The following is a 20,158-nucleotide window of genomic DNA, read 5'->3' as shown; positions in this document are numbered from 1 at the left end:
AGAATCAGTTCAGAGTCTTTCTGTTGGGAGTAAAATTCAACATCGAGCGAGCCTAGGGATGGGGGCTCACCCATTAGATAGAACTAAGATCCCTAGAAGCAAATCCCTAAGTTCCATAACTATGTAGCTAGCGTAGGTACGAGATGTCACCCGTTAGATAGGACTGACATACTCAGGGATCACTCGTTAGATAGGACTGATCTCAGGGGTCACCCGTTAGATAGGACTGACTCTACAAAAGTTGTCTTTACCCGTGGCACGGTACTGACACCCTTCCAACTGGGGTTACAGGTTGGACCCCAAACTAGTTAGCAAGGGGCATATCGATTAGATGATTACCTCCCACAGTCTTAGTTTTAGAATCAATCTCAGTAATAGAATTCAGTTCTGTAGCACAGATTCAAGACTGTTAGATACAGTCGATTAGTATCATTATTAATAGATTCAGAGATCACCCGCTAGATAGGACTGATCTCAGATTTAGTCAATCATTTTCATCATCAGTATATTCAAGATAGGACTGATCTTAACCTCAGTCAATCAGATATCAGTATCAGTAGTCTCAGTTATAAGAAGTACAGTTAGTAGAATTCAGTATTTAGTATTTCCATGACTTCAGTTATAGTTTATGCATTCATACATGTATCCTCATTCAGTAGTCTCAGGATATTTAGTCATATTGTTCATGCATGTAAACCTTTTCATTCAGCTTTACCTCATCTAGCGTACCAGTACATTCTCACGTACTGACATATACTTTTCTCTTGTGCTATGGTGTTTTATACCATAGATTCAGAAGCACGGAATCCAGATCACCCTTAGCAGTTCAGATTCAGCCAGCAACAGTAGACTTAGCAGTGAGTCCTCATCATTTGAGGATGTCCCTTATTTCTTTATTGCATCAGATTCAGTATTTTGGTTGAGGAAGTTAGATGGGAGATTGTCCCATCAACTCCTTATTCAGACAGTTTAAAGACTTTCAGACTACAGTGTTTTCTAGTTTAGTTGTTCAGACAGATGTTTTAGTTTTGATACTATTAAAATTTATTCAGTTGTATTTTTATTTCGAACCTTATGGCAAGTTTCTGCTAGTTTTCTGCATTTTTATAGTATATTATGTAGTGCTCAGTTACAAGTATCAGTTAAGGGTTAGCTTGTGGTCCTTCGGGATTACAAGCATTGTGTAGCATCCTGGGTTCCAGACTCGGGGCGTTATAATAATATATATATATATATATATATATATATATATAATATTAAAAGTGTGAAGGGCCTTAGAAATGTTGTTTGAACTTTTTGCCCTTAATTAAAATACTGTGCTCTAGACAAAATCATCTTTTCACCTTTTAACTATTATTTTAATAATATTAAATATTAACTATATTACCAAAAAACAAAACCTTTCCTCACAAAAATATAATTCCTTTCCACCATTTAAAAAAATTAACCATATCCAGAAATAATTTTTTTTTTAAAAAAACGAAAAAGTTTTCCTTCCCCAACGTGAAACCAAGAAAACCCAACATAAAAACAATCCTTCCCCAGTCTGAAACCAAAAAAATAGTAATAGTAATTTAAAAAAATCACTCCAACGAAACACCAAAAGTAATATAATAACTAAAAAAACTCTTAATAAAAAAAACCACCCACAACGTCAAACCAAAAAAATAATATATAATATAATACTAATAATTACAAAAAACTTCTCCTAGCTCTTTTTGTCCAAAAAAAAAAAACCCCAAAAACCTTTTCCATTTTCCATAGGTTTTAACATAACTTTTCATGCAAAATATGATCAAGAAAACCCCAAAAATCAACAAACAATAATTTCTATCACATATAAAATAGGCTTTAATGTACCTTTTGCTAATTTCTTTAAAATTCGTGAAAATTTCATTTTTTTCTCATCCTCACCATACTTTTTTTCAGAGACAATTTCTCTCAATTTTATCGCTTCTTCAGGTTCTCTTCGTCAACTCATTTTAGCTTATTTGTCATAAAGTCTTCCTTTTTTTTGTATTATTGATTGTTGCTTGCTTATTAATGATTTAAACGCAATAATAATTATTATGCTAGAAATTAAGCTTATAGTCTAAATAGATCTAATTTATGTTATTAGTTTGATTTATGTTCTTAATTGATTTATTTTGTATCCTTTATTGGATTTATTAATAAGTAACACTCTTTCTCGATTAAATATTTTTGCCCTTAATTAAAAATCTCTTCTTTAGGTAAAGAAAAATATAAGAAGTATTAACATTTAAAAACAGGTTCATCGTGGTCAAATAGGAAGGTAAAATTGGTGTAAACAATAAAAATGAGTCTATTGGGCTCAAATTAGGGACCAATGGATTCTTTATTGCATTTGGTTTGACTCTTTAGGCTTGAGTGGACTATTCAGAAAAATGGCTTATGATCATCTCTTAACCATCCATCCTACAATCTAGGAAAAAGAACCAGATAGATTCTGAACTTCGTACACACTGGGAGCTATGTAATGCCTTACGATCACGTTGTACAGGGTCACATTGTTCGTCACTACTTATCCAGTTTATGTACCTACGTGCCATAGTTAGCTTGTCCCTAATTCTAATGCCATTAAGGAATTCTCAGCAGTCACACGCACACACAAATCACAAAAATTTTCAGGAGGAATATTCATTTTTCAAACAGAATGCATATATTATCGACTGCCTTCACCACACCATTCTTCTTACTAAAGCATCACACAATAACACACACATGTCGGTTCATTATTCGGACTGTGGCCTATAGGTTTTGAAATACGACAACCATAACCCGTGGTAAATATGGTATACCCCCACCCCAAACAAAATCCTATGCACTGTCCTCAGTGCATCTAGCAATATAAACAGGGATCGAGAATATATCTGGGGGACAACTTAAGATCGTCAATATGAGGGCCCTCAGACCAGGCCCCACTCTCATCATTAGTGGTCCCAACGACTATCGAGACATCCTCGGCAATAGTGGCACATGGTGGCCGGTGTGCTCATTGGTGGATCAGGCAGCGGAGCTGAATCAGCAGCATCAATGGGTCTCGAACTACTAGCCCCCGCGGCCATTGATTAACCACTCAAAACTTTTAGTGGTATATGTTATTTATACATTATTATATTAAGCGTAAAGGATCTCCGAGCAATAGACAAAATCATCTAATTTTAAATAATCAAAGATTATACGTGCGAGGCACGTGCAATTAAACCTATTCATACTAATAAAAGAAATACCTTATATATACAATGTAACTTTTCTGCCAAGGGATTCGGGTGAACCCCCTCATGATCTTGTAAATCCTCCCCAGCCTCTAACAAATACCCTATTATTTTAAAAATATACCATTTTATATAGTTACATAAAAATATAGTAGTACTTACAAGTTGCAACAAAGGTTTTTGATCAAGGAAACAATGGAGAGCAAGACTTCCTTGGTCCAAAACCGTCCATTAGTACAATAAACATTGACTAAAGTCAATAAAATTCTTATTAATATATGAAGTAAGCATGCATCTGGTAAATGTACATTTTTGAACGGCTTAAGTCAAAAGATTTTGTCATTACCTATAATGTTCTAATATTACTGGATTTTGTTATTTTAGTAAATCATGGTCGGTTCAAATGGTAGAAATTGATTATATTGATCAAGGTAAGAAAATAAGTACTTAATCAATTCTTCAAGATAATCTAGAAGCACAACTTTGATGGACAATTGAGTGAAAGGAAGGAACCATGGAACCAAGCTTAATTATTCATATTTTTCAATAGCAAACAAGAAATTTACAAAGTAAACATTAGGCGGAATTTTAAACTATCGACAATCAAACTTAAAGAGAAAGTGAACCGTTGTTTACAAATTCCCTTCCAAATATTGGATAATTGGAGTAAAAAATTATAATTGTTTCTCTAATTTAGATGATTTCTTTCCTCTATCCTAGTCTTGGTAGATAGAGTTACTGTTGATGGGAGAAAGCATGTATCTCGTGAAATTAATCATGGTGTGTGCAAGTTGGTCCATTTTAAAGTTACCCAAGAAAATCATTGCAAATTCAACTATACAGTTACTAGTTGTTGTATTTTGGTTTTGATTATTTATAAACAAGAGTGCAAGGGACGTGGTCCATGTGTGTTTATTTAAGAGTAAAACTTTGTATGACTGTAAACTATATTGTATGTTTTGGATGTTAGTGCTGCAACAGTGATACAGTTGGATTGCTAACACCTGGACCAATAAACTGACATTAAGGTTTTGCTCACTCTTATAAAAGAAAGATGTGACATGAGCAAAATTTAGTTTTTGAAATTAAAAATTTCCTTCTCAATCGCAAATGCCTTCTTTATCAGACTACTACTCACTTTTAACAAGGGGACCTAATAGATTTGAAATTTAGACTTTGTTGATTTCTTGAGTTGTAGTCTTTTTGTTCTTACTCTTGTAAACCTACTCCTTTGTTATAAAGGAATGTAGGTAACATTCTTGCCTAGGTTTGACTTTGAGTCTAGTTAACTAGAGCTAGTTATCGATTCAACATTAGTTTAGCCAAGATTTCTTCATCATGCCTTTGTTAGGATAATAGATATCATATCTGTCTAACAAATTTTCTGGTGAGATTTTAGTGATAGACAAATATACAACTATTTGGATAGATTTTCTGGATAGATTCAGCATAGAGAATTCAGTTATAAATATTTAATATTTGTGTAAATAGCTTTTAATACTTAGTTATAAGAGATATTCTTAGAGATGTAATAGTTAGGAATCACAGATATTAGGGGATACATGACAAATATTGGGAGATTCATGGCTGATCTTTAGGGATGTACAAGGAGAAGTCTTTCTATTTAATGACAAATATCTCAACTTGAGAGATCATTTAGCAAAATCTACATGGTATCAGAGCCAGGTCCATCCCCGTTTAGGCTCCTAGTCAACGCGCCAGTGCCAGTTAGACCGTGAGTATGGGGAGATGGGGGGTTAGAGTGGGTAAAAGTTTCACATTGGTTGGGGAATGAACTGGTGGTTTTCTTATATAGATTTGGAAAATCCTCTCATCATGAGCTAGCTTTTGAGGTTGAGTTAGGCCCAAGATCCATTCTAACAACCTCATGTTATTCTGGGTAGAGTCACTTAGGGAATCAATTAGAGTTAGTTGAGCTACACAAATATTGTAATAGAGGTGTTACAAGATGGATAGGACTAAGGGGTTAATCCTTGTGATAATTGGATTATGTAATCACACTTTTGGGTTGGATATAGTAGAGCTTGTTGGAAATCCTATGAGACAGGTCATAGTTTTTCCTCCCTTGAACAAGGAGGTTTCCCCATAAATATTGTGTGTCATTTATTTTTTTATTTTATGTTTATATTAGTTATTTACTATTCTAGTACATACAGAACCTAAACCCTTTACTTGTAGTGGACTCGTATAAGTCAATAATTGGAATCAGAGCGAATACTATCTAAATAATTAACACCTAGAGAGGATCCTAAGTTAATGGCTACTCCACTAATCTATGGAAAGGTCAGTCAACCACTAAACCTTCTACTTCAATAGATAATACTATAGATGGTGGAAGACTTGAATGTATGATTTCATAATGGATAAAGATTGTGAGTTATGGGACATCATCTGTGATAGACCGCACATTCCTAAGAAGGAAGTTAAGGAATAAAATGTTACGAAATTGGTCCCCAGGATACGAAAGTGTTGGAGTGGATAAAAGTCCCATATTAGTTGGAGAATGGACTGGTGGTTTGCTTATATGGATTTGGGAAATTCTCCCCTTATAAGCTAGCTTTTGATGTTGAGTTAGGCTCAAGATCCATTCTAACATGGTATTAGAGCCTTCTTTTCAACTTTGATTCTTAGTATCTTTCATCTGTGGTTCTTTTCAAATTTTTTTAAAGTCTTGGTTCTACTTATTTCTTACTATTTACAGTCGGTCCTAAGCATCTTAGTAATTTCGTCTTGGTCATTCTGGTATCATTGTGTTTTTGTCACCCTTAGCTAGACCAGAATATGGCGTCACATCAGTTTGAGTCCTTTTATGTTCGTTTCATCAAAAAAAACTTCTTTGTCTATGAATTTAAATTTCAACTATTTGTCACCAGAAAAGAATTATGGGGACATATAAATGGAAGTGATCCTGCTCGATCAATGGAAGATTAAAGATGCTCGGGTGTTGACATGGATTTTAAGATCAATTGACCATCTTACTGTTCTTAATCTCAGGCCATACAAGATAGAAAAGGCCATGTGGGATTACTTTAAAAAGCTTTACTACCAAGACCATAGCGTAAGGCGCTTTCAGCTAGAGCACAAAATTGCTAATTACTCTCAAGGAGGTTTCGCTGTTCAAGATTTTTTTTTGAGATTTCCGAACTTTTGTGTTGAATTTACTGATATTATTTATGCTAAACTACCTGTTGAATTTGTCTCTGAATTCAAGTATTTTATGAGCAAAACAAGAGAGACCAATTTTTGATGAATTTGAGAGTGTTTGCTCTAAGTTAATGAATCGAGACCCGTCTCCCTATTTATATATCTATTTTTGAGAATTACTTCATGAAGAGCAATGTCTTTTCACACAAAATACTTTCAATAAAGAAAACATTCAGACTGTTGCATTTGCTACTCAAGGAAAAGGAGAGGGTAGGGATATAAGACAAATTCAATGTTACTGTTGCAAGAAATATGTCCATATTTCAAACAATTGTGGTAAGAAGTTTTGTAATTATTGTAAACAACATGGGCATATAATAAAAGATTGTCCCACACGTCCTCAAAAGTGTAGGATTAATATCTTCCAAGTGGAGATAAATGGTTCCACTTCTAATAACTCATATTCAATAGGAACAAACAATCAATTTTCTACTCCGACAACGGGACAAGTTCTTACTACTGAAATGGTACAACAAATTATTGTGTCGGCCCTTTGAGCCTTGGGGCTACAAGGTAACAATATTATATCTAATTTTTGGCCTGTTGATTTTGGCGCTTCCTATCATATGACCAACTCAACTAATGAGATAAAGAATGTTCATAAGTATCATGGTCTCTCACAAATTCAGGTGGCCAATGGTAGTAATTTACCCATTACCAATGTTGGGGATATTACTCAAACTTTCAAGAATATTTTTGTATTACCAAAAATCTCCGCTAGTCTTATTTTAGTTGGTCAATTAGTAGATGATAATTGTGATGTGAAATTTTCTCATAACGGTTGCCTTGTGCAGGATCAGGTGTTGGGGATGATAATCATGAAGGGTCCTAAAGTTGGAAGATTGTTTCCTATACACTTCTCCATTCCTCGTGTTCTATCTTTTGCTTGTACTCCTACAACTAGTAAGATAGAGGTTTGGCATAAGCCTCTAGGATATCCTAATTCTTTTGTGGTGTCTCATTTTATAAAATTCTAGTATATAAGGAAATAAAAATTATTTTTAGTTGCTTCCTTTGATTGTTCTACTTGTAAATTAGGGAAAAGTAAAACTCTTCCTTTTCCTAATTTTAGTAGTCGTGCTGTGAAGTGTTTTGATGTAATTTATAGTGATGTTTGGGGAATTTCACAAATTATTTCACATGCTCATTTCAAGTGCTTTGTGACATTAATAGATGATTGTAGTCGGTTTATATGGGTGTATTTTCTTCGGTCCAAATCTGAAGTGTTTTCCATGTTCAAGAAAATTTTGGCTTACATTGAGAATCAGTTTTCCACATATATCAAAATATTAAGATCTGATTCTAGTGGAGAATATATGTCTTATGAATTCAATAATTTCTTACTTTAGAAAGGGATCATCTCACAAAACTTTTGCCTATATACACAATAACAAAATGGGGTTGCTGAGTGTAAAAACCGTCATCTTTCAGATGTTACTCCTACTTTATTGATTGAGTAATTTTTGCCATCTAAATACTTGGTGGAACTTTTTCTACTACTATTTATGTTGATTAATAGACTTCCATCTAAAGTGTTAAATCTTGAGTCTCCATATTATCATCTTTATCACAAGTATTCTAACTACCATAGTTTTCATACATTTGGTTGCATTTTTTTTGTGCACCTACCTCCTTATCAATGCAATAAACTTTTTGTTCAGCCTACTAAATGTGCTTTTATGGGTTATAGTACTTCACAGAAAGATTTTATTTGTTATGATCCAAGTTCTAACAAATTTTGTGTTTCTAGAAATGTTGTGTTCTTTGAAAATTAGTCTTTCTTTCCTACGATGTTGAATCATCTTTTATTTCTCATCTTCTTCCAACTTTTGAGGTTTTATCATTTTCTTCTAAGCAGTTCAAACCTAGATTTGTGTAAGAACTACGTCGGCCAACTTTACAACATTCTGAAATGGATCCACCACTTGAGACTACTCCAGAACCAGAATATGAAATTTCTTCAAGGTCCGCTCCACTTGACCCTCCTCAGTGATCTACCAGAGTTTCTCATTCTCTTAAAAGATATGTTTTTACTTCTACTTTATCCACCGTCTCTATTCAAACAGGTTACTCACAAGCCTCCAAGCTTGAATGTTGGAAGAAAGCTATGAAAGAGGAACTTTTGACTCTTAAAGAAAATAATACATAGGACATTGTTCCTTGTCCTTCAAATGTCTGTCCAATCAGATGTAAATGGGTTTATTCAATGAAACTTTATTCTTATGGAACTCTTGATAGGTACAAGACTCGACTAGTGGTTCTTGGAAACAAACAGGAGTATGGTGTGGACTATGAGGAGACTTTTGCACCTGTAGCAAAAATAACTATGGTGCGCATTATTATTTCCATTGCTGCATCACAAGATTGGTCTCTTCATCAAATGGATGTTAAAAATATTTTTCTCCATGGTTATCTTAAAGAAGATATTTATATGAAACCCCCACCTGGTTTGTTCTCATCACCTATATCAGATGTATGCAAGTTGAAGAGGTCTTTATATGGATTAAAACAAGCTGTCAGAGCTTGGTTTGACAAGTTTCGGTCTACTTTGTTTTAATTCACTTTTGCATAGAGCTAATATGACTGATCTTTGTTTCTTCGACAAACATCTGCAGGTTGTGTTCTTCTTTTAGTGTATGTATATGATATTATTACATCTGCAGGTTGTGTTCGACAAACAACCTGCAGATGTTTGTCGAGAAAACAAAGCTGAGTCATATTATAGTTATAGTTATAGTTATAGTTATACAGTTTTAATTTTTCCATTCCATCGGTTAGTCCTTTGATTTGCCTTATTTTCTTCCTTCTGCTCTAACCTTCTCAAATGATTTTTTTGTTTTGTCATATTATTTAGAGTTTTTGATTGTGAAGTGCCATTATTCAGTGATTTCGAGTGTTAAAAACATGATATTTTGGACTATATATAACTCACATCATCTTATAATAGACCAAAAACTCTGTGTCACATTATATAGATGTATATGCTTAACTAAAAGATTAGATTTTATCTTAAATTTGTTTGCTTAAATTAGGTGTTGTCTTTTCACTTATGACTTTTACTATTTTTTTTTAAAAAGTTATTATATAATTATTAAATTTTTTTATTTAAATCTACCTAAAAAACCATAATATTTAATATTTTTAAATTAATTAAAATTTTACATTATAAAAAAATATTTTTATCTTAATAGTTTTGAAATTTGAATTCAATTAGAAGTCCATTATGGGCGAGCAATAACAAAACGTCCAAAAGAATGTGTGCTGCTTATGCTGTGCAATCTCTTTATATTTGAAGTTTATGTTTTTTTAATGAAATAAATCAAATTATTTTTGGTATCGAATTTTATTGAAAGGTCCACGGTAAAATTTTCATAAACTTTATAAAACCTACAGCTATATCCTATAGAATAGGTATCAGCTTTTTGGTTATTTAGTTCAGGTAAGAAATTATAATATTTAGCACCTCGAAGTTAATTAGAATTAAATTTCTATGATTCTATTTAAGTAATATTTTGAATCAAAATTTACAAGAAACGCGTGCTTTTCTATTTCTACTTTTTAAATTTTGGTTTTGATTTAAGTCTCCTTACATTCATTATCATCATCTTTTTGATTCAAAACTCCTTGAATTCATTATCATCATCCTTTTTGTATTTATTTATAACTTTTAATTAATAGTTTTAAAGATTATATATAGGTTATACGTAATTAACAAATGATCACAATGAAATGATTGTTATTACAAATGTGGTAAAATCGGTCACTTTATCAAGTATTGTCCAATGCACAAGATGAAGTACAAAAATTATATGAAGGAAGGAAGAGACAAAGGATGGAGGAATGACCAGACCCCAGAAAAGTCCAAGAGAAGAGTTGCAACTAATCATGTAGTAAAGCAAGTATTGGTTGCTTGGGGAGACTCATTCAATGAATCTTATGAGTCAGAGCACCCTGAAGATGCTTTTATGTTAGCTGTGGAAGAGGATGACACCATTTTCAACTTTTTTTTTCTCTCATGGAAAAATTAGATGATGATGAAGATGAAGAGATAACCCTTATTGACCTTAAGAAAAACCTCAATAACTATTATTTGAAGAAACTAAAAACGCTAGCAAATATATTGATTGATTCTCTTTATGAGCTTATTACAGAGAAAGCTTTTCTTAACAAGAGTGTAGAAAATATTGAAAATAAAAAAAATTCTTTAACTATTCAAATTTCTAAGTAGGGAAAATTGTTTCAAAAATTAGACTTTAAAAATGTTGAAATGATAGAAAAGCTGAAAAAGTTATCTGAGTTAATTTTAAAGGGAAAGTTTCAGGCTAGAAGTATTCAAATTAGTCTTGAAGAGAATTTGAACAAGTCCCAAGGACATCTTCCAGTCTCTCTTGAGAGAAATGGTGAACTAAATTGGGAACCGATCCATAGTAAGAAAGAAATTAACAAACCTTTAAAATGGACTGCTTTATCTCAAAATCTGCCAAATATGACTAGTCGAAGATTAAACCATGGTAAAGGTCTAGGTTGTCAACATGTCAATCCCCCTTAAGATCCCCACAAAAAATATGTGTCCATATCTAATAATTTGGTATGTACTTACTGTGGAACAAATGGTCATCTAAAAAGAAATTATCAAGCCAAGTTAAGGGTTTAAATGATTCTGACTAAGTATGTTCAGTAGGATCAGCTACTTTATAAGGGACCTGGTCTATTTTTAACATCCAAGAAAACTAGGCTTCATGTTTAGGAAAAGAAGGCCTTGATTACTCTCCTGACCTCCTCTAGGGAACTCAAACTTAAAAGGGTTCCCAAACCTAATAAATCCTTATGCTTAAGAAGGAGTAAGAGGAAGAATTCACATTTGTTTCATGGATAATGGATTATCTAAGCATATGACTAGAAGAACTGAATGGTTCTCTCACTCAAAGAACTTCAAGGTGAAGGTGTCTTATTTAGATATGGAAAGAAGGTATATATATCTTAGGTGTTGGTAAAGTTGGAAAATCACTAGATTGTGATATTAAAAATCTGCATTATGTGAGTGGATTAAAGTATAGCCTACTCAGTATTTCTCAAAATATGTGATAAGGGAAATAAAGTAAAATTTATGTCTCTTGTACTATCATTGGTCTCCAATCTGGCAAAGTCATTCTTAGATCCAAAAGATGCAAGAACATGTAGGGTGCTAATCTGTATTCAATTCCTGGTGATGATCTTACTTATCTAAATGGTCAATGTGATAATGTTGCCTTGTGGCATGGAAGACTCGTCCACAACATCTCCTTACTTCTTAAAAAGTCGGTACCTGGTCCATGGTGTTGCCAAGTTGCAGTTTTCAGACATCAAGGTGTGTGATGCTTCTGTCAAAGAAAAACAAACTAGGTCTTTATTCAAGTAGAAAAAACAAGTTAGTACTACTAGGCCTCTTAAGCTACTTGACATGGACTTATGTGAACCTATAAAGGTTCAAAGCATAGGAGGGAATAAATATATCATGGTCATTATGGATGATTTTTCTAGGTACACTTAGACTATATTCTTGAGATCCAAAGTTGAAAATTTTGAAATATTGGTGATTTTGCCAAGCAAATTCAAGTGAAGTTGGATGCAAAACAGGTCTGACCATAGAATAGAGTTTAAAAATTTAAGAGTAGAGGAATTTTATGTAGAAAATAGGATAAGTTATAATTTTTCAGCTCCCAGAACTAGTTATAATTTTTCAACTCCCAGAACTCCTTAGCAAAATGGTGTTGTTAAAAGGAAAAATAGGATCTTGGTTGATATTGCTAGAATTATGTTGATTGATGCTGGTCTTCCAGAAAGCTTGTGGGATGAAGCAATCAACATTGCATGCTATGTTACAAATAGGTGTCTCATTAAGCCCATTCTCAATAAGACTCCTTATGACTTATTGTTCAAAAGAAATCCCAACTCAGCTACCTCAGGCTTTTCAGTGAAAATGTATTGTGTTGTATAATGGAAAGGATGATCTTGGTAAGTTTTATTCTAAGATTAATTAAGGATTATTTGTAGGTTCTCATCAGCTAACAAATCCTATAGAATCTAAAATAATTTTTTTGTCTTGAAGAAAGTGTTCATGTCATTTTTGATTAGTAAGAAATTATGGAAAAATTAAACAATGTGGATGATGCAGACACGGAGGAACTTATTCCAACTCAAAAGGATGGACCTGCTGAAGAAAACAATGAAGAACAAGTTGCTCAAGATGTCAAAAATAATGTAAATGGTGAAGGAGAACAACTAGATCCTCAGAAGATCCTTTGAAACCTGAAGCTGCAAAGCAAGTATCTCAAGACCAAATTTCTGAAAGACTTTGTAGTTGTCAGCTACAGTCAACCATAAAAAGATCAAACTAGAAGCACAAGTCATCTCATTACCTTGAGAATCTCACCTCACCTCTATGTTAAGCAAACTAGGGCACAAACATGGAATTTAATTGCTTCTCAACATTCATATCCACTATCAAGAGTAAATGTATGAGGGTGGAACTCAAGGATACTGATTGGGTGAATTCAATACAAGAGGAACTTCATTATTTTGAAAGAAGTAAATTATAACACCTAGTCCCCAAACCTACAGTCAAGACCGTATGTTATAGAGATAAAATGATTGTACATAATTAATCATGATGAACATAGTATTATCACAAGGAATAAAGCCAGACTAGTAGTGCAAGAATATAATCAAGAAGAACGGATTGGGTATGATGAAACCTTTGCACCTATTGCGAGGATAGAGGCTATTAGAATTTTGATTGCTTTTCTGCTTACACGGAGTTCAAGCTGTTCAAATATATGTGAAGAGTATCTTTTTAAATGGGTATTTGAAAGACAAAGTCTATGTTAAACAAACCCCTTGATTTGAAGACATTAATCAACCCAATTATGTGCTGAAGTTAGACAAGGATCTTTATGGATTAAAGCAGGCTCCAAGGGCATGGTATGAAAGGTTGTCTAAATTTGTTCTTGAAAATGGATTCAAAAGAGGAGAAAATGACAATACTCTTTTCCTTAAAACAAGAGGAGTTTTCTTTGATTGTGTAAGTATATGTGGATGACATCATCTTTGGCATAACTTCAGACCACTTTTTGAAGAATTTGCTAAACTTATAAGAAGTGCATTTGAAATAAGCACGATGGGTGAACTGAGTTTTTTCCAAGGGATGCAAATAAAGAAAACTCCCATAGGAACAATAATCTATCAAAAGAAATACAATAAGGAGCTTCTACAAAAGTTCCACATGAATAATGTTAATCCTATTGATACACGTATTAGGACAAGCTCAAAGCTAGATGCTGATGAACTTGGTCCCTTGGTAAATAAGACTATGTATAGAGAAATCATTAGGGTTACTTTATACTTGACTATTAGTAGACCTGATATTGTATTTAGTGAGAAAATTTATGCAAGGTTCTAAACTTGTCCAAACGAGTGTTACTTGAAGGATACTAAGAGGATTCTCTGATATCTAAAGGGAAAAGAGGACCTGGTCCTGTTCTATCCATTCGGTTATAATTTTGATCTAATCTGTTATGCTATTATAGATTATGCAAGGTACCTGGTTGATAGGAAAAATACATCTGGGATGGATCATTTCCTAGCGTCCTTTTTAATTTCTCGAGGATCAAAGTAGCAAGACTTAGTAGCAGTCTCAAAGGTTGAAGCTGAGAATATAGCAGTTGCCTCTTGTTGCACTCAACTCCTATGGATTAAGTAACAAATAAAGGATTTTGAGATAATGTTTGATAATATTCCTCTATATATGATAAGACCAGTGCTCTAAACATGGCAAAAAATCTTGTACAACACAAGAGGACCAAGTATATTGATGTGAGACGTCATTTTCTAAGAGATAATGTTGAAAAGGGGGCCATCTACATAAAATTCTACAAGACTAAAGATTAAATTGCTGATATTTTCACAAAGGTTGTCCATGAAGATCAGTTTGAGAAAACCATAATGAGGCTAGGTCTAATCTAGTTCGATTGAGCTGCTTTAGTTTGTCTTATCACTTCTCATATTGGCTATGATTAGCGAAAAAATATCACTATAGTAATTTGTTCATTTGGTCTAAATTCAATTCCATACTTTTTGTTGGTATACAGCATGATGGAAAAACTGACGAGAGAGATAGATGAGATAGACATTAAGGCAAAATCATTCAACAATTAAGAGAGGGACTATGTCCCTACACAAAATATTAGTGTCATGTATGTTGCTTTTTGAAAATGCAGAGACTTATTGTTCCAAATAGGCATGTATCTCTTTCCACCTCTCTGTACTATTGTCGCATCATTTGAAAAGTGAAAAGGCATGTCCAATAGGGACCAAATACGTCCTTTCACTTAAATTCCAAATAACACCTCTCTTTTTTCTCTTTAAATACCCGATCAAAATCTTTAATCCTTACATTCTTAAATCATCCTTAAACTACGTTCTCAAAAATCCTTTTGTATCAAAAATACTCAAAATTTTTTTCCCTCTCCCATCTCATAAAATATCTCACCCCTCACCTCATTCCAAAATGTCTCTTAAGAACAAAATCCCTCAAGTTGATTCACCACAAAAAATAATAACATTCCCAGTATATTCCCATATAGTAGGGTTTGGAGAGGATAAAATGTTTGCAGTCCATACCACTACCTCCCAAGAGGTAGAGAATCTATTTCTGATAGACCCCTGACTCAGGACAAAAAGACAGTAAACAAAGGTATAATAAAACATGAAATGAGATAAAATAACAAAAATAAAACACGTGCAAGGTATTACTATAAATTATTAAATCAAAAGCACATATCTAACCCAAACCCTTCTAGCTAGAAACTCCAACCTATGCACAAAGACCTACGACTACTAGTAAGGCTACACCCAATGAACTACCTTTCTAACCTAATTCGTATGCTCCATACCTTCCTGTCCAGGGTCATGTCCTCAGTAAGCTATACATGCTCCATGTCACATCTAATCACCTCCCTTCAGTATTTCTTTAGCCTATCTCTACCCTGTCGGAAAGCATCCAAAGTTAATCTCTTACACCTACGAACTGGGTCATCTATGTCCCTCTTTATAACATGCCCAAACTATCTCAACCTAAGTTTCCACATTTTGTTCTCCATCAAAGACACTCCCACCTTCTCCCAAATAGTCTCATTCCTAACCTTATCTATCCTAGTAAGTCCACACATCTAACACAACGTCCTTATTTCCCCTAGATTTAACTTTTAACACTCCACTCCCACAACATGGCCAGACGGACTGTCACTCTATAAAATTTACCTTTTATTTTAGGGACTCCTTTTTATCACACAAAACTCCTGAGGTGAGCCTCTATTTCATCTACCCTGCTACACTATGGTGAGTATCATCTTTATCAATCTCTCTATTCCCTTGAATCATCGACCCAAGATACTTAAAACTATCCCTCTTTCAAATAATGTGGGAATCCAACTTCACTACCATCTCTTCCTCATGCTTCACGTTATTGAACTTGCATTAAAAGTACTCCATCTTAGACCTACTCAACCTGAACCCTTTAGACTCTAACATTTTTCTTCAAACCCCCAATTTATCATTAACACCCTCACAATTCTAATCAATCAAAACTACATTGACCGTAAATAACAAACATCAAGGCACCTCTCCTTGAATACTCCAAGTCAAAAAATCCATCACCAAGGCAAATAAAAATGGTCTAAGAGTTGATCCCTGGTGTAACCCTATTACGATAGTGAAATGGTCTTAATCTCTCTCGCCATCCTTATCCGAGTCTTTAATCCATCATACATGTCCTTAATCGATATGATGTATGACATAGAGACCCTTTAGCCTCCAAGTATCTCCAAAAAACCTCCTAGGGGACTTTATCATACGTTATTTTCAAGTTGATGAACACCATGTGTAAGTTCCTCTTCCTCTCCCTATACTGCTCCACTTGTCTATGCACAAGGTGAATTGCCTCTATCATCGAGTGATCGAGAATAAAACTAAACTGATTCTTAAAAATAGACACAATCCTTCTCAACCTCTACTCAACCACTCTCTCTTAAATCTCCATAGTGTGTCTTAACAACTTAATACCCCTATAGTTGTTGCAATACTGAATGACACCCTTGTTTTTGTATAAACAAATCATCGTACTCTATCTCTAAGCCTTGAGAATCTTCACTATCTTGAAAATGCTATTAAATAATTCAGTCAGCCACCTTAAACCTGACCCATCAGTAACCTTTAAAAAATTTACTGGGATCACGTCTGGCACCGTTGCCCTACCCATATGCATCCTATGAATAGCCTATAGTTAATTTACCATTAATCAAAAATATTTTCTTTGAGGAAACCCCCATATCAATGATTGAGGAATACCTCAATCATATTCTCCACCGCTGAAACAACTCATATTCAGTCAAATATTCCTCCTTAAATAAATTCCATTGCATTTGAGAAATTAACTCTGATTTCTTTGACGACATCATAGTCCCCTATTAAAATAGTTATTTTTAGCATCAACCTAGTCCTTTGAGTACTGAGGAGACTATAGATTTTTCTCAGGGATCAGGCATACTTTACTTTATTGAATCTATTTCTATTGACGAACACATGTTTGATGAGGATTTACCAGCTGAAAAGAATAATCCCTCAAACAGTGCAGTAGCATAGTAGACTGGTTTGGTAATAGTTTGATCCTTTTAGCTGGAGACCAACAAATAATTTCAAATGAGTATGATGAACCCATCTTGTTTGAGTCACCTATTTAAACTCCCTATCCAACTTATAATAAAACCCTAGTCTTAGTCAAAGTTAAAAAAACCCACTTGTGCTTCCTGAAGAGAATGAATAGAGGAGGATGAAAGTGACAATTTGGTATGGAAAAGATTTAGCCAGTGACTCAAAATAACAAAATTGATACTACTAACAAGGTGGTAAAGACTTATGAAATGTGAGGAGCATAAAAGAAGTTAATGGGTGATACAATAAAGGCAAACATGTTTGTTGTTGTTCATAAGATAAGGATGAGAAAAGTTTTTGTGATAGAAAGAGAGAAAACTCCTATAAAGAAGGTTATTGTTATAGAGGAGGATGAGAAATAAGATAAGATAGATTATGATATTGCTACTGCAACAATGAAAAAAGAAAAAGTTCAAAGAAAGAAAAAGTCCTCACAATGAAGGATGGGATTGAACCACTCAAAACACAAAAGGTGCTAAAAGAAAGAGTATTTGATCCAAGTATTTTTGATAAGCCAAGAATGTGTGAGCATGTTAAATATATGAAGTGTCAAGAGTAGCTTCAATTATTTGTATTTCCAATTCCTACTGTTCATCATAAGGAAGTTAAGGAATTCTACGATACTTCAAATTTCTGTGAAGATGGTTTGCGTATGTCTTTTATGGTTCAAGGTGTTTAGATCCATTTTGGTAAATATATGATTAGTGAAATTATTGGCATCCTTGTAGAAAAGATCAAGTCTGTGATGAATAACATTATATCTCTTGAGTTTATCCAAGAACCAAGCAAAGTTATTGGTAAGTCAAAAGCTGAAGTAAGGAAAAAATTCTTGAAAGGGGAGTTTAAATTGTTGTTTGAACTTGTTAATAAGGTTTTGTTGCCACTATCATAAAATCATATAGTTGACTCAATAGAGGAACTACTCTACATGGATCCCCTTAGAAAGTTTGAAGTTGTCAACTTTCCCGCCATTATGATTGAACACATGTACAAGGTGATGAATGTTAAAAATAGGAAGCATTGAATGGCATATGATTTTTTTTGAATAAGGTATTCGATCACTTCAAGGTTGAGTATTTGAAAGGGATTCCTAGGTCATTCAAGCATACCTTGCCCATGACTACCTTGATAGAGAATAAGTGTGTGAAAGGAAAGGTAGGGGAAATTTCAAATTGCAAGTCTATGATCTCATTGATGATCAAGAAAAACTGGTTGCATAATTAGATAAAATGACTATTATAGTAGCTAAATGGGATGCTGTAATTTATTAGTTGAAAGCAACTCAACAATAACTTTCAGCTAAGGGACCTGGTATCATCGATGCTCTCTATGCAAAAAATAAAGATTTCAAAGAACATGTCAAGGACCTAAATGCAGATGTCAAGGGTCTAAATATTAAGGTGAAGGACCTGAATAAGAAACTTTTGAATGTTCACACAGCTGAGAGTGAGCACATGAACATGGTCCTCCGCTCTCTTTCCCTTAGGCCTTCTTCTTCTTAAGCCCTCTAAAAATTATCCTAGTTCTTGTGTCCTAGTTTCCTTGAGTTCCCTTTTGTTATTTCCGTGGTTATTTTGAAATGACCCTTTTATGTATTTTCATTAAGTTAATATGTATGTTGTTTTTCCATTTCTCAAATGAATACAATCTTTGCCTTTGTCTATCATCTGCTATTTTATTTGGCCTTGTTCATTTATGTTAGTGTTGCTAAAGTGGTCATGAATCAACCTTATGGGCATTTCTCTTACCTTGGTTTAATATAGTATAATTTTATATGATGTCAAAAAGAAGAAGATATTTTCAATGACAAGGCAGTGTAGATTGGTTAGTCTTGATTCATATAATAGGACAGTCTTGATTCATCAAGAGACCCGATACCTTATTGTCAGGAGGGTAGAACTAGAAATAGTCAAGTTGATAGGGGTACACTAAAGGAAGAATCTGGCTGATAAGGAGAATAATTGAAAATATCTTGTATAGTCTGTCATCATCAAAAGGAAAGAAAATGTGTATTTCGGTTTTAATGATTTTCAAACAAGAGTGCAAGGGACCTGATCCATGCTATGCTTATTCAAGAGTGAAACTTTATACAATTGTAAATCATGCTGTCTATGTTGGCTAGTAGTGTTGCAGCAGTGATGCAACTGCATTGCTAATACTTGGACCAATAGAATGGAGTTAAAATTTTGTTGACTTTTATAAAAGGAAGACGTGACATAAGCAAAGCCTAGTTTTTGCAATTAAAAAGTTTTCTCTCATTTACAAAAGCCTTTTTCATTAGACTACTATTCACTTTTTATAAGGGGACCCGATTGAGCTAAAATTTAAACTTTGTTGATTTCTTGAGTCGTAGTATTTTTGTTCATACTCTTGTAAACCTACACCTGTGTTATAAATGAGTGTAAGTATCAATCTTTTCTATGTCTGATGTTGAATCATGTTAACTAGAGCTAGTTATTGATTCAACTTTAGTTTAGTCAAGATTTTCTTATCATGCCTTATGTTATTCTGGGCAGAGTTACCTAGATAATTAACTAAAGTTAATTGAGTTGAGAATCAGTAAATTTGTTGCACAAATCTTATAAGAGAGGTATTATAAGGGGGTAGGATTAAGAGGTTAATCTTTGTGATTATTGGAGTTTGGAATTGCACTTTTATCTTGGAAGCAGTGGATCTTGCTAAAAATTCTTTCAGACAGGTCGTGGTTTTTCCTCCCTAGTACTATAAAAAAAATATCATACCTTGAAATTCCTCTCATATTAATATAGTGAAAAAATAACTTTAAACAATTGAGATAAAGTTAATACAAAAATATATTATGAAAAAATATACACTGCCTAATTTATAAGAAGAGACTTGTATCAATGAACAATTTCAAAGATCAATGACAAAAAAGTTTATTCTTAAACAGTATACAAGAGGTTATATATAATCTTGAAATTTACTCATCA

The 20,158-nt window shown here is 33.6% G+C and overlaps 1 pseudogene; it reads left to right on the top strand.

Moving 5' to 3' along the window:
* Window positions 1-12,584: 12,584 nt before the first annotated feature.
* The window catches only part of LOC124887814, a 53,252-nt pseudogene continuing 45,678 nt past the window's right edge, over window positions 12,585-20,158 (top strand).

Source organism: Capsicum annuum, chromosome 10 (assembly GCF_002878395.1).
Source record: "Capsicum annuum cultivar UCD-10X-F1 chromosome 10, UCD10Xv1.1, whole genome shotgun sequence".
Classification (NCBI taxonomy): Eukaryota; Viridiplantae; Streptophyta; class Magnoliopsida; order Solanales; family Solanaceae; genus Capsicum; species Capsicum annuum.
Note: the sequence above shows the minus strand (reverse complement) of the source record. Positions and strands in the feature narration are given on the sequence as shown.